Below are 14,991 nucleotides of genomic sequence, written 5' to 3'. Positions count from 1 at the left end.
CAAGCTTTCTCTTACGGCCTGTCTTAGGTAGGGTTTCTATTGCTATGAAGAGACACCGTGATCATGGCAACTCTTACAAAGGAAGACATTTGATTGGGTGGCTCACTTACAGTTTCAGAGCATTAGTCTGATATCATCAAGTGGGACATGGCGGCATGCTGACAGACATGGTGCTGGAAAAGGAGCTGAGAATTCAATTTTATATCTTCATCCAAAGGCAACGGGAAGTGCCCTGAGTGTCACACTTGAGTGAAGCTTGAGCAAAGGAGACCTCAGAGCCCACCCCCACAGTGACACACTTCTCCAACAAGGCCACACCTACTCCAACAAAACCACACCTCCTAATAGTGCCACTCCCAATGAGCTTATGGGGGCCAGTTACATTCAGATGACCACAACACCCATATTCATTTACTTTTTTTTTTCTAGACAAGGTTTCTCTGTGTAGCCTTGGCCATCCTGGAACTTGCTCTGTAGACCAGGCTGGGCTTGAACTCACAGAGATCTACCTGCCTTTGCCTACTGCATACTGGAATTAAAGGTGTATGCCACCACCGCCCAGCTTCCATATTCAAGCCCTGCCAGTTTTCATTCACAGTGTTTTCTCTGCCCATTTCTACATTTATGTCCCAGCACCCCACCAGTAAAAGCACTCATATCCTTACACTTTCTAGTCTAGTAAGTAATTGGCAGGGGCTGCTAACCTGGTTTCAACCAACTTCCCACCTTTCCTCCATGTCCCCAGAGTTCACCAGCCCTACTATAATTTCCCTCTGGCCTATCTAAATCTGTTGACCACCACCCTAAAGCAGTCTCAGCTCCGAGCAGTCAGATTGCTTGTCCTTCAAATGTTCCGTGTTATGCTTGCTTGGAGATCTCTGTTCTATGTCTTCTTATTTTCCTAGAGTGTCTTCCTTTGCCTCATCCATCCACTGAACCAGCAGTCCTGAGCACTGGTTGTGTGTTCTAGTCTCCTGGAGGGTTTTAAGTGCATATGCGTCTCAATGGTAAAAGATCCCACCAGTCTAATTAAACTGAAATCTCTGAAGCCCACAAGCTCCAAACATCCCCAAGTGATTCTAATGTATCCCAAGGTTCAGAACTACTATTTAAATATTAAACCTCGTGCATTTATCTATAAACTTCCCCTGTGCCCAACCAACACCCTCTGCCACCGCTGCTGTGCCTTCAATTTTCTTCTTTCTATAAACTGCCAGAGAAACACAGTCTACGTTGTCCAAACTAGTGGCTAATTACTTTGAGGATGTTCCACAAAGACTGGGGAGAGACAAGACAGGAAGACGGTGTTAAAAGTGACCATGTCCTCCTCAAATTTGTGTGTTGACTCACCAACCCTCCTGCACCTGGGAATGTGACTTTTATTTTTTGGCTTCTGAGACAGGGTTTCTCTGTGTAGCCCTGGCTGTCCTGGAACTCGCTCTGTAGCCCAGGCTGGCCTCGAACTCACAGAGATCCACCTGCCTCTGCCTCCCCAGTGCTAGGATTAAATACATGCCACCACACCTGGCCTCAACCTCACATTTTATGCTGGCTGCTAAGACCAATGAAAATGCGTGTTTCAGGCCGGCAGGGTAGTTCAGTGGTAGAGCACCCCCAAGGCCCTGATTCCATCCTCGGTACTAAAAGACAAATCTCCTGGCTTTAGACTTTTGATCTCTTTTCTCACCCAGGAATTATTAGGGAACAGTGAAATTATGGGATGGAGTTCAGAGAGAGCTATAGAACCCCCTAATTAGTTGATTTATCATCAGCACAATCTCCTACCTTTTCCCACCTAGATTCTTCCCCAGAATTTTTGCTCCTTGGTGGTGGTGGCGTTAGGTTCCCTTGAAGGACTCCCCTCCTCAGGAGTAGCTGGCTGACTCCCAACCCCGTTGTTTTGATCTTATTTTCCTCTAACCACACCCTAGTTTCGTCTCTTACCTGCCAGATGGCATTGTGGCCTTCCTTGTCCCACTTTTTTAGTTACGGCCAGCATCTGGTTTCCAGACAGCTAAAGTCAGATGCTCCTATGACCCGGAAGTTACTTGCAGGCAGGCACTCCCCTGGGAATTGATTTGGGGTCACATCAAAGCTTTGCCCTTGTCTCGGCTGTCAGTCCTGTTGGCTCTACAGATCTGTCCTCAAGAATCTTTGTATTTGGTCCACACCAGTAGGTAGTTATAAATCCTTGTTGGCTCTTAATCTTGAAGAAAAGAACTCATAGAGTTGGGATAAGAATTCTGATTAATTTTTTTTGTAATATAATCAACAAAGTGTTTGTTTATTCAGTGCTATTGTGGCCTTAGCTTCTTCTGATGCTCATCAATGAGGCATGTCAACTGCCAAACAGCCATGAACCTCCTCTGAGCATCTTCTATGAACTCTATTCTGATATGGCTGTGAAGGAAGAGAAGGACTTATAAAGCTTTGGTGGGAGAGCTGTGTGGTTTTGCAAGCTAATGAATGCTGTAGTTGGACTGATAAAAACTTTATGCCCTCTGCCTCCAACGGAAAAAAAATCTGTAGGTCTTGTGCCAATCAATGTTCTTCCGCAAAACTGTCAGAGGTTCATATGTCGAAGGCATGAAGTGGAAGTATCAACTATGAAGTTCATGCTTGAAAAAAAATGTATAATTAAGTTACAGAAAACTTGCAAAAATTTTCTTAAGACTGAAGTGAAAAGTTGCAGAAGCACTTTGTGTTATAAGGATGAGGGTCTGAGTTCAATCTCCCAAAATTCACTTTAGAAATGGCATGGTGGTGTGTACTTGTAATCCTGGCACTCTGGAGGCAGAGAAAGGTGGATCCTTGTGCCTCAGTGCCTAGTCAGTGTAGCCTAGTGTCAAACAAGGGATGTGTCAAACAGGGGAGACTGACATCTGGAGATGACAGTTGATGCTGTCCTCCTGCCTCCACATTTACACACGCACACACACACACACACACACACACACACACACACACACCTCTTAATGTTTTCACTAAGTTTCTGATTTTGTGCTATGGTACTTTCAGAGCCATCCTTAGCAGAATGGGGCTGCATGCAGCCTGAGGGTCACAGGTTAGACATGCTTATAGAGGCCTGGACCCTGGAGAGCACTTTTGGGAGGTGGCAGAAACTTTAAGAGATGGGACCTAGTGGGATGCCCCAGCACACTGGATAAGTGCTGTTGAAGGGGGCCGGGAAATCCTGGCCTCTTCCTCCCTCTTTTATGTGGCAGTTATGTGGTGAGCTTTTTAGCTCCACCACACACTCCCATCATGATGCAGTGCCCTGCTACAAGTCCAAAGGTATGATACCATTGATTATGGACTAGAAAATCAAATTTGTGGGTCAAACCTTTTCTCCCTTTAACTTGGTGGTCTTGGGTATTTGTTATGGTGACTGAATTTGGGAGTCTGTCTGCTGGGAGGCTGGGTGGGGTAACAAAGCACCAAGAATAGTCTAGTTCCCATGACACTCTGTCAACAAACACATTGGTATCGTAACCGCACAAAATAGAGAACTTAACGCCACCTCTAACCAGTGTGGTGTAGTGTGTAAATGTGAGCACGGATACCCACTGTCGACTGTAGAACCTTAGATTCTACCCTGCTCTGGCTAGTACAGTCAAGTATGAGATGTTTTCATAAGCAAGTGGATCGCCTGCACCTGGTACTCATAAGATTCACCGGTCACTCCTTTCTGAAAGTCAAAACAAGTAGGAACCCAGGATCCATGTGTTCAGATCTCAGGTTCCCTTCCAGGCTGTGTGACACCACTCCATCTATGACTGTAGCTGGAATACACTCTTCCCTCTGAACCATCCAGACAGGAGACAGTACGACAGTGCCCAGACCCTGAGACTCTGGGGGAGGCTTTTTCTCCAGTTAAAGGGGTAATTGTCGTTTAAAGAATATTTTTCTGTGAAACTGTCAAGTTCCTCATATTTTCTTCCTTTTTGTAAAGATTGCTGATTTCGGGGTGAGGAAATCACAACTGATATTTATTAACTCTTCGATCCAGAGGAGAATACATTGTGGGCTCCTTTTTTCAGTTTTTAACTGGAAGGGAAAGCTCAGGGTGTTTTCTTTTTTTTTTTTTAATTTATTTTTATTTATTTATTTATTTATTTATTTTATTTTTTTATTTTTTTTTGGTTTTTCGAGACAGGGTTTCTCTGTGTAGCTTTGCGCCTTTCCTGGGACTCACTTGGTAGCCCAGGCTGGCCTCGAACTCACAGAGATCCGCCTGGCTCTGCCTCCCGAGTGCTGGGATTAAAGGCGTGCGCCACCACCGCCCGGCATTTATTTATTTTTTTATTTTACAATACTATTCAGTTCCACATAATAGCCACAGATTCCCTCGTTCTTTCCCCTCCCGCCCCCCTCCCCTTCCCCCCAGCACACCCCCCCATTCCCACCTCCTCCAGATCGAGGTCTCCCCCAGTTTTCTTAAACTAGTCAAAAATTGTCGACTATAGACAATTTTGGGAAAAAAAAAAAAAAAATCTGTGACTCCTTGTTACTAAGAGACACCACAAGAGGGCGCCCGGCGTGTGGTAGTTAATGAAAGGCCTTCCCCACTTTAGGTCCTTGTACCTAAGTGGGGACACTTGGCAGAGCTGATGTTGTTTCCATGGAGACAAAAGTCTGAATCACCGTATGAGTTTTTAATGATGGAGATTCTCCTCTTATATCCTTTAACTATGCTTTCAGCTAAGTCTTTTCTATTAACAGCTGCTGAAGTGACACCTGGCTTGTGACTCCTTCTTCTGAGAAAACCCTGGTTAAGTTGGTTTCTGAAGACACTGGATTTTCTCCCCAGTTCCCAGTGGAGTATGTTGGAGGGTCATATGCTATGTCTGCTCTCTGTTGTGTTTTGTAGTTGTTGATTTAAGCCTCAAACCCTTGGTTTCCTTCATTCATCTGTGGGAAAATGGGCAGCATCTCTAGAAAAATCTGTGGAGCCTGCGATAACTCGCTTGTGCAGGGAAGGAGGAGTCTGAACTCCAAGGTAAGTGCTGTTAGCTACATATGTGCAAGCCTGATTTCACTTCCACGGGATTCAAATCCTGGATTAGCAGATGAGTTAGAAATTAAAAGGGTTCAGCAGTCACATAGTTTTCAATTCTGGCACAGTGACCACATTTTCCTCTATTTGTTGAGAGAGTGGAATGAGAGACATATGTCCTTAAAGTGAACTAGACCCCTCTCCAGTGCCTCCCTGCTGCCGTGCGGCAAGGTAAATATTTGTAAGGCACCGCTGCCTCTCTGGATTCAGGACCCGCATCACTGGGTATGAAACAACCTCTGTGGGGAAGTGAGTCTGCCCAGCTCTTATCAACTTCTTGTGGCAGAACTCCCTGAATATGACACAATGTCCTGAGGGAAGGGAGGCCTGCAGCTCTTATCTTTGTCTCTCAGCTGTCACCAGGGCATTCTGGTGGCCAAGACCAATGAGTCACTTGAAGGAGCCCTGGAAACAAGAGGTGGGGCTAGAAGTGTATGTTGTGCGTGTAAGCCATTAGAATTGCTGTTCTGAGGGATTGTGTTCAGAATTCATTGAGAGGTAGACCAATTAGCCCTATGGTTGTTGAGGGTCCCACCCTATAAGAAACACCAAAGCAGTACAGAGGCTGCAATAAGATAGAAAATTTTAATTTTCAGACTATTTATTTGTTTGTTTTGAGTTCATGGACTTGAACTAGCCATGAACTCACTATGTAATCAAGGATGACTTTGAACTCCTGATCCTCCTACCTCTACCTCCCAAGTTCTGGCTTTACAGGTGTGTGTCATTGCACCTAGCCTGGACCAGAATCTAAGCAGAATGTTGTAAGAGGTAGGCAGAAACACTTGGATAAGTGACTTCAAATATTAAGTAAGATGGCTTACCCACCACCTCACTCTACTCCCAAGATCGTACAAGCATCACAACTCCCGAGCTTCCCAGACATCTGCCAGCTGCAGAACTTGTTGGCTGAGTAGGGCAGACAATGTGGGGCCTGAGCTAAACCAGGGATAAGAGAGAAGAGGCTGGGTTTGACGCTTTCCACATGGCCACCTGTCCCTGATCCAGGCTGTCATATGCAATCATCAAACTAATCTGTAAGAAATGTGGACGTGTGGCGAACCCAGGTGTGAGCCAGTGGGAGCACCATGGGTACTCACCCTGTCAGGAGGAGTGTGAGTCTCTGGGAGCATGGAGAAGCTGATGAGAGGAGTCCCTGGGTGAGGAAACCACCAGGGAGCCCCCAGGTGAGTGCCCCGGATTTTCATCTTGTGTTTCTTCCTCAGGTACCCCAGAACAATACCAGTCCCATTCTCCCTGAATTTGCAAGAATGCTTGATTTTGAATATTCTGTTTGGTTCTGAAAAACACAACCTTACTTATCAGTATGGTTTTATGTACTAATTTTTGCCTCAAAAAAAAAAAAAATCACAAGCTCAAGATCTTTGAATTTAGCCGTGTTCTTTTCCTTGTAGTAGAAAATTTTCTAGGAGATGGCTAGAGATGGATCATTTGGCCAAGCACCAGGCTGGGGTCTGGGTGCTGATGCCGGCCACAGTGTGTGCCACCACTACATGTCAGTGGGTTTGGAACTGTGGAAGAAGATGAGATGGATCAAAGGCCCTGCTAAATGGAACTAAATCTTTTCAGAGGGCTGTGAATTATTCCAGAAGGGCCTTCCTTTAAATGTAAATGAGCCCAGAGAAACAGAAGTTCTGGTTCTAGAACTTTCTGCTTGCCCAGCCTAATGGCTTCCCCTTCTGGCTCGCATCTGACTGGCACTGTTCTTTGACCCTCTTTCATTCTCTTTCTTCAACTCTCTTTTGCTTTGCCAAAGTCGTTTCTTGATTAACTTTTTCACGGTGGGCACATGGGTAGGAAAACTAAGTGCTTTTTTTTTTGCCCCTTCTCATGCTATTGATCATTTGAGTGAGAAAAGAATCTAAATTCAAACTCATTTCCCACAAACATTTTGAACAAATTATTTTATTGTCTTGAAGCATAATTAAGTTTTAAAACTTTGTGTTTTTTCTTTCGGCCATCTCTCCACCCTCTTCCACTTAAGCAGGGCATTTCTTCATAGCAGGGTGAGTAAACACTTTCATCAGCGGTCCTTCTGAGAGGATAAAGGGGATCACAGTCAGGGCGAAAAGCTATCCATCTTCCATGCCAGGGGCCAAAAGTTGGACCTTTTATGGATTTCATGACTCACCACCAGGAGCCCAAAAGATTAATTTGCTCCTCTTGTGTTCCTAATCACATGGGCTGAACAGCAGCTAGAAGCCCAAACTCCGGCACTTTCACATGGTTTGAATGACCCAGGAAGCATACATTTCTGACAGAGTGCCAGAAAACAGAACAGCTCCTTGGCAAACTGTCAACTTCCAGGTCTAAGAAAAACAACCTTCAGCTTATGTTGAGTCATGTGGTAGAAGGTTAGCTAATAAGAGAAAGGGGCAAGTTGATTTTCTTTGTGGAGGGCAAGAGCTGATCATAACTCACGTAGCAGTCAGGAGTGGGAATTATGAATGAGCCGAAGGGAGAATGTGCTAGCAGTTGTGGCCAGCTAAGAGAAGGATGGACTGCCACGGGAACCTCGGAGTTCTTCATGGTAAGAGTTACTAATCGGTGGCGATAGATGTCAGATCCCAAAATATACAGGATGCCTGGAACACATGATCATTAGGTCATGTGAGAACTGTTTGTGGTATTAGAGAAATGATCAGAAGATGGTAGATGCTCCACACACACGCTGAATAAAACCATCGTGGACTTAATCCTGCCCTTACAGAGTCTGTTCTCTGGACTTAATTATACCTTAGCTTCTGGGATGGATGATATCACAGGTTTTGTTTGCTGGAACACTCATAATAAGGCTTTAGTCACAACCACCTTTAGCTATTATATTAAAAATTTAATAGAATATTCTCTCCTACAAACAGTAGCTGAGTTTGAAGTGGTAACTCGGTTGTGGTCCCAATTTTATTGATTAAAATGCTTATCTTAACTTGGTATTGGGAATTGCACATGATGATACATGCTTGTAATCCAGCACTCAAGAGGCAGAAGCAGGAGGATCATCATGACTTTGAGGCTAGCCAGGGCTCCAATGAGCAGACCTTGTTTTAAAAATGAAAATAAAACCAAATACTGGTGTTGGAGTTGTGATAGATCTCAGTGGTAGAGAGCTTGCCTAACCTGGGCAAAAGCCTGGGTTCCATCAAGCATCTTAAAGGCAAATCAGAACCACCTTGGGGTCCTACGGATGAAACCAACACACAGCACACAGCACAATTAAACACAAAGTCCTGTTCAATCACACTGGTTAGCAGAGGCAGAGGGCTTCAAACTAATAGGAAACAGGCTTCTGGGTAGCAGCTGGTGCAGGGGATTGAAGAAGGCACACCCGAGTGTGGTCCATCTCCTCTAGAGCCTTCATTGACCTGCAGTAGAGCTAGGAACAGACTCTGTAAGGCAGGAGCAATAGAGACAGGTAATGATCAATAGTAAGGTGGAAAACTTTACAAGATGGTGCTTTCAGGTAGGATTCAGAGGCCCACGGCCACGAGCAAAGCACAGTTACTATCAGGAAGTGACAAGCTCCACAGCTGTAGTCACAGTCAACCAAGGGATCTTGCCTGATTTAGCCTCCCTTTATTTTCCCTTTTTCTCTTTCTCTGCTCTGCCCTCTCTGGAGCATGGCAGGGACCTTCTATCAAGTTTATCTAGCCCTTCAATTCACTATGTAGTATAAACTGATCTCAAAGTCATAGCCTCAGCTTCCTGAATAATGGGTTACAGACATGTGCTATTAAGACTCTTCTCTATCAAGAATTAGATTTAGCTGGGCGGTGGTGGCCTACACCTTTAATCCCAGCACTCGAGAGGCAGAGGCAGGTGGATCTCTGTGAGTTCGAGGCCAGTCTGGTCTACAGAGAGAGTTCTAGGACAGCCAGGGTTACACAGAGAAACCCTGTCTAAAAAAAAAAAAAGAATTAGGCTTGTTAATTTGATAAGAGTACATTTCCTGCTATATGAATACACACACACACACACACACACACACACACACACACACACACACAGACTTTATAGGCAGCTACAAAACAAAAAAAAAACAAGTCATTTCACATCAATTCAACTTTATTGTCTTGATACTTTTAGGGCTCTCTGTGGTCACATATAATTTATTAGAGGGATGAAGGAGATAGTCTACTAGAATTTTTGTAGATGTAATTTTTATAATTGGATTTTTTCCTGTTGAATATATCATAGGTATTTTTTTAAGCATTCTGCCAACTTTTGTTTCATATTTTAGTTTCTCCTGCTAAAATATATTTCCTCGGGTGGCATGACAGAGCTTGTGTTTACGATGCCAGAGACCCTGGGGTCAGTCCTGATACCCAAAGCGAACTATCCGAAACTTACATGGTGTTTGATATGATGTAACCCCTCTGTCCTGTCCACCCTACCCCAGTTACCAGCCCTGGTCTCCTCATTCCCAGATCACACCTCTGCTAGCACCATTTGGAAGGCCATCAGTCACAACCACAGATACCTTAGTCTCTCGGCTCACCCCCACACTCTTCAATCCAGTGGACACTTTTTAGAACACATCTTGTTCTTTAGATCAGCATATGTTACTAAAAATAGTGGGTTTCACTGTGACATTTTCAGAGATGTGGAATGGGCTTTGATCATACCGACCCCTCTTGTTAATCTCTCTTCCTCTAGCTCCGTTTCTCTTCCTCTTCCCAAGTAATTTCCTCTCTGCTTCCATGATTTTTTTCTTTTTAAATCTAAACTGCACGTGAGAGAGACCAGGAGAAATTTGTCTTTTGGAGTCTGCCTTAATTTGCTTAACACAGTAGTCTCTGGTTTCATCCATTTCCCTGCAAGTGACAGAAATTTGTCGTTGTTTTATTCATTTGTTTTTTATCGTGTGTGCGTGTGCATGAGCGTGCTCTCATGTACTTGTGAGGTCACTCAGGGCCCTCCTCTGCCACTCTCCCCTAGACTAGGTAGCCAGTGCACTTCTGGGAGCTGCCTGCCTCCGTCCCCCAGCACTGGGACTGCAGGTTACACAGGTCGCCACGCCCTGCTTTTACCTGGGATCTCAGCTCAGGGTCTCATGCCTGTGCAGCAAGCACTTTATCCACAGGGCAGCTCCCCAGCTGACATTAGTTCTTGTTTTTTTTTTTTTTTTTTTTTTTGGTTTTTTGAGACAGGGTTTCTCTGTGTAGCTTTGGTGCCTGTCCTAGATCTCACTCTGTAGACCAGGCTGGCCTTGAACTCACAGAGATCCAGCTGGTTGTGCCTCCTGAGTGCTGAGATTAAAGGCATGCGCCACTGCCGCTCGGCTGAAATTTGTTCTTTATATTTGAATGATGCTCCTGCACACACACACACACACACACACACACACACACACACACACACACACATCTTTATGCCACATCTGTTTTATCCATCCAGCTATTGATGGGTACCTAGGCTGACTCCATAGCTTGGCTATTGTGAATAGTTACGTAGTAAGCATGCAGGTATCTCTGTTGTCCGCTGCCTCTGATTTCTTTGAGTATATACCCAGGAGTGCCATAGCTGGATCATATGGTAGTTTTTACACTTTGAGGAACTGTATTACTAATTTCCCTAGTGGTGGGGTTCATTTACATCCCCACCAATAGTGTATAAGGGTTCCTTTAGAACTCACCTTATGCAAATAAGATGCTTTGTGCAAATAAGATGAGTTCCCACTATCCAGTAGACCTTGTAGAGAACCGTCACAGCCCAATGAGGAACTGTACTGCAGGACACACAGAATTGGGGATCAGCTAGTCTGTTTAGGGGTTGGTTTAACTGCCAACCTTAAGCCTGGGACAGAAAAAAAAAAAAAAAAGACATATAAGACACATCTCTTTATTCAGTACCTAACAGATTGAGGTGTCTTTTTCACATAGTAAAACATGTAGGTGTTAGGTGTACTGTCTGATAAGTTCTGACATCTGCACATACTCACGTCCTATCTACCCTCCTCCAGATAAACAACTCTGTCAAACCAGGAAGTTCCTGTATACTCAGTACCAGCTCGTTACCCACAAGAGGGGCAACCAGCATTCTAATTTCCACCAGTTAGTGTTCACTTGTCTATTTTAGATTTTCATATAGGTAGACTAGTTTAATTTAGTATTTACTTTTTGTGTCTGGCATCTTTTTTTTTCAACCACAATACTTTTGAAATTTGGGAATGTTGTCCCATGCATTAGCAACTTCCTCCTTTTTATTCTTAAATAGTATTCTATTATATTAATGCGTCAAAATGTCTTAAGTCATCTGGTTTATATACATTTGTATTTTTTAATTTCTGGACTATTTTCAACAAAGCTGATATAAGCAATGCTGGTCAGCATCAGTATGTTTTGATTGTTTTGGTAACTTGACACTCTGGAGTCACCTGGAAGAGAGTCTCAGTTGAGGAATTGCCTCCGTCAGGCGGGCCTGTGGGCAAGCATGTGGGGGCACTACTGTCCCTTTCATACTGTACAAATTCCAGTCGTTAGGGTTTCTTGTCAATATTTACCAGTATTGGTCTCTTTCGCTTCAGCCCTGAGTGAGTGGGAAGTAGCATGCAACTCTGGCTTTCCTTTGCATTTACCTGAGGACTAAGGACTCTGCACACCCTCCATGTACTGTTTGCATACAGCAGCTTCTGAGGAACGGCTGTTAGAGTCTCTTGCTGCCTGAAAACTTTATTTAACTGGATTTTATGAGCATTGGTGTAAAGGTGTCAGATTTCCTGAAACTGGAGTTACAGACAGTTGTGAGCTGCCTCGTGGGTGCTGGGAATTGAACCCTGGTCCTCTGGAAGAGCAGCCAGTGCTCTTAACTGCTGAGCCATCTCTCCATCTCCTGGAGGAGTCCTTTTTATATGCTGGATATAAGGCCACTGCCAGATGTGCATATTGCATTTTTCTCCCAGACTGTGGTTTGTGCTTTTCAATTTCTTAATGATATACTTTGAACAAACTTATTTTAAATTTGACTATGTTGAACTTATCAGTTTTTCCTTTCATGGTTATTCCTTTTTTTCTTTTGACTGAGAAACTGTTAAGAGACCTCCCTATCCCAGGGATGTCCTAGGTGCTTTTCCTTAGATGTGTTTTAGTTTTGGTTTTGACTTTGGGGACCTAAGAGCAATCTTAAATAATTCTTATGTGATGTCCCCCATGCTTGCCCACAGGCCAGCCCGATGGAGGCAATTTCTCATCCGAGACTCACTCTTCCCAGGTGACTCCAGCTTGTGCCAAGTTACCAATAAAAATAAGAATGTATAGATAATGGCCAGCATTGTTTAGATCAGGGCTCAGGGCTTATTTTTTTCTCCATGTGGACATTTAATACTTCCAGAAGAATTTGTCAAAATGAATTTCCCCACTGAATCACCTGGGAATCATTGTTGAAAATCAACTGACACATTTTATACACCTTGTATGCAGGGATGTACACACATAAACAAAGTTCTGTGCTCTGTTTTCTGTTCTGTGGATCTGTTTATTGATCTTTCCCTCAATACCATGCTCTCTTACAATTTTATAGTAAGTCCTAATACTGAGTGATGTAAATCTTCCAGCTTGCTTTTTCTTTTTCACCCAGATCATTTTGGATAAGTTTTCATATTTTAGGGACAGTTTGCTAATCTTCACAAAAATAATTTGGAAAAAGAAAAAAAAAAATGCCAGGCGGTGGTGGTGCACACCTTTAATCCCAGCACTCGGGAGGCAGAGCCAGGCAGATCCCTGTGAGTTTGAGGCCAGCCTGGTCTACAGAGTGAGATCCAGAACAGGTACCAAAACTACACAGAGAAACCCTGTCTCAGAAAAAAAAAATAATTTGGAAGGATTTTGATTGGATTAATATTGAATTTACAGACAGATTTGAGGAAAGCTGAAAATACCTTAACAAACTGAGTTTTCTGACTTATAAATATGAACACTATCCATGTATTTGAGCATTTAATTTTTCTCAGTAATATTTTACATTCTGTGTGTGTATGTGTTCATATGTGTGTATGTGCACATATATGGAGGTCAGAAGTCAACCTGCAATATTGTTACTTAGAAGATGATTTCCATCTTGTTTTCATGAGACAAGATTTCTTTTTTAAAATGCTTATTTTTAATCTATGCGTGTATGTGTGCTTGGTTGTGTGTGTATGTGGGTGTGTATACCATATGCATGCAGTACCCTCTAGGGCCAGAAGAGGGTGTCAGGTCCCCTGGAACTGGAGTTACAGGTGTTTGTGAGCCACCACGTGAATGCTGGGATCTGAACCAGTGTCTTCTGGGAAAGGAGTAGCTCTTACCTGCCGAGTCACCTCTTCACTCCAGAGACAAGGATTCTCAATGGGGTCAGGGGCTTGCAGATTGGGGGAAGCCGATGGCCCGCAAGCCCCAGGGACCCTCCTGTGTCTATCTCCTTGTCCTGGGGGTTACAAGTGCACACCACCACACCTAACTTTTTGTGTGGGAATTAAATCAGGGCCTTGTGCTTGCACAGCAGGGAGACTTCTGCCTCCCCAGGCCTCGCTCTTACAAACATGCCAACAGGCCAGGCTGACTGATACAGGCACTTCCTCTATCGCTTTCCTCTCAGGTGACTCGAGGCTGACAGTTGAGGCAAACTTAAGACAACCACTGAGCTCTACCCGCAGCTGCCAGGCGGGGTTGTGGAGAAGAGAACTGAGGCCAGGACCACAAGGCCTGAGACCCCAGTAGGTTTTTCAGGTGATTCGCTGCCAAGTTCAGAAGCTCTTTTGTCCCCTTAGGTTGTTTTGTTTTTGTTTTTTTCCAGACAGGGTTTCTCTGTGTAGCTTTGGCACCTGTCCTGGAACTCACTCTGTAGCCCAGGCTGCCCTCGAACTCACAGAGATCCACCTGCCTCTGCCTCCGGAGTGCTGAGATTAAAGGCGTGCGCCACCACCGCCCGGCAGAAGTAGTTCGGTTGTGTTGCCTGCAACCCTGCTGGCTCCTGTGTCCGAGCATCCATGTTTCCAAGGGGAGACGCAGATTTGTCCCCTTTAACATTTTGGGAGCTCGCTGCCTGGGTTCCTAAGGTGGCCGAAGAGTGTTCACCCAGCTCAGGAAGGACTCGGTGAGCAGTCGGGAGAGTGGTCTAGAAAGCTTAGCTGCTGTTTTGGAACACCCAGTCTGTGACATGCTGGGGCCACACTATGGTCTTGCTCCGGGTAGAGATAGATGACTTCGCTAGCTGGAGGGAGGGTGGAGCAGTTTTTCCTCTTAGGGGGATTTGTGTGAAGCAATGGAAAACACACGTGGATTAAAGGAAGCAGGGAAAACGAGTCGATGGTTGGGGTGAAAGGGAGACGTTGTTTTAGATGGTTTAAAACCACAAAGGATTGGTAAAGCAGGGCATGCGGGCTTGTCTGGGAGACGGAGAACACGATTCCATGTGTTTACTGGTTTCCTAGCAATTAGCCAGCCTCAAAATCTTTCAGAGGAACTTGGTTGCCTGGTGGAACATTGCTTTCATCATGTGGCAGCTGTTCCAGGCTTGCGCTCCCGCCCTGGGCAAGCTGCTTTCCCTCCCTGTCAGCCGGGAGCGCGTAGGTCTCACCACCTTCCTTAATTCGGACTAAGTTCACTTTTCTTTCTTGTTTTTTTTTTTTTTTTTTTTTTTTTCTCGAGACAGGGTTTCTCTGTGTTATTTTGGTGCCTGCCATGGATCTCACTCTGTAGACCAGGTTGGCCTCAAACTCACAGAGATTCTCATGGCTCTGCCTCCTGAGTGCCCGGATTAACGGCATGCGCCCCACTGCTGCTGCCAATGCCGCCCGCGCCGCCGCCGCCGCCGCCGCCGCCGCCGCCGCCGCCGCCGCCACCACCACCCGGCTAAATTCACTTTTCTAACCTCATCTCTGAATGCTTTTCCCCTCATCCAGCTCTCCCCACTGAACCCTCCTTACCCAGCTCTCCCCA

Source organism: Peromyscus maniculatus, chromosome 5 (genome assembly GCF_049852395.1).
Source record: "Peromyscus maniculatus bairdii isolate BWxNUB_F1_BW_parent chromosome 5, HU_Pman_BW_mat_3.1, whole genome shotgun sequence".
NCBI classification, from domain to species: domain Eukaryota; kingdom Metazoa; phylum Chordata; class Mammalia; order Rodentia; family Cricetidae; genus Peromyscus; species Peromyscus maniculatus.
This window is presented reverse-complemented; position numbering follows the sequence as displayed.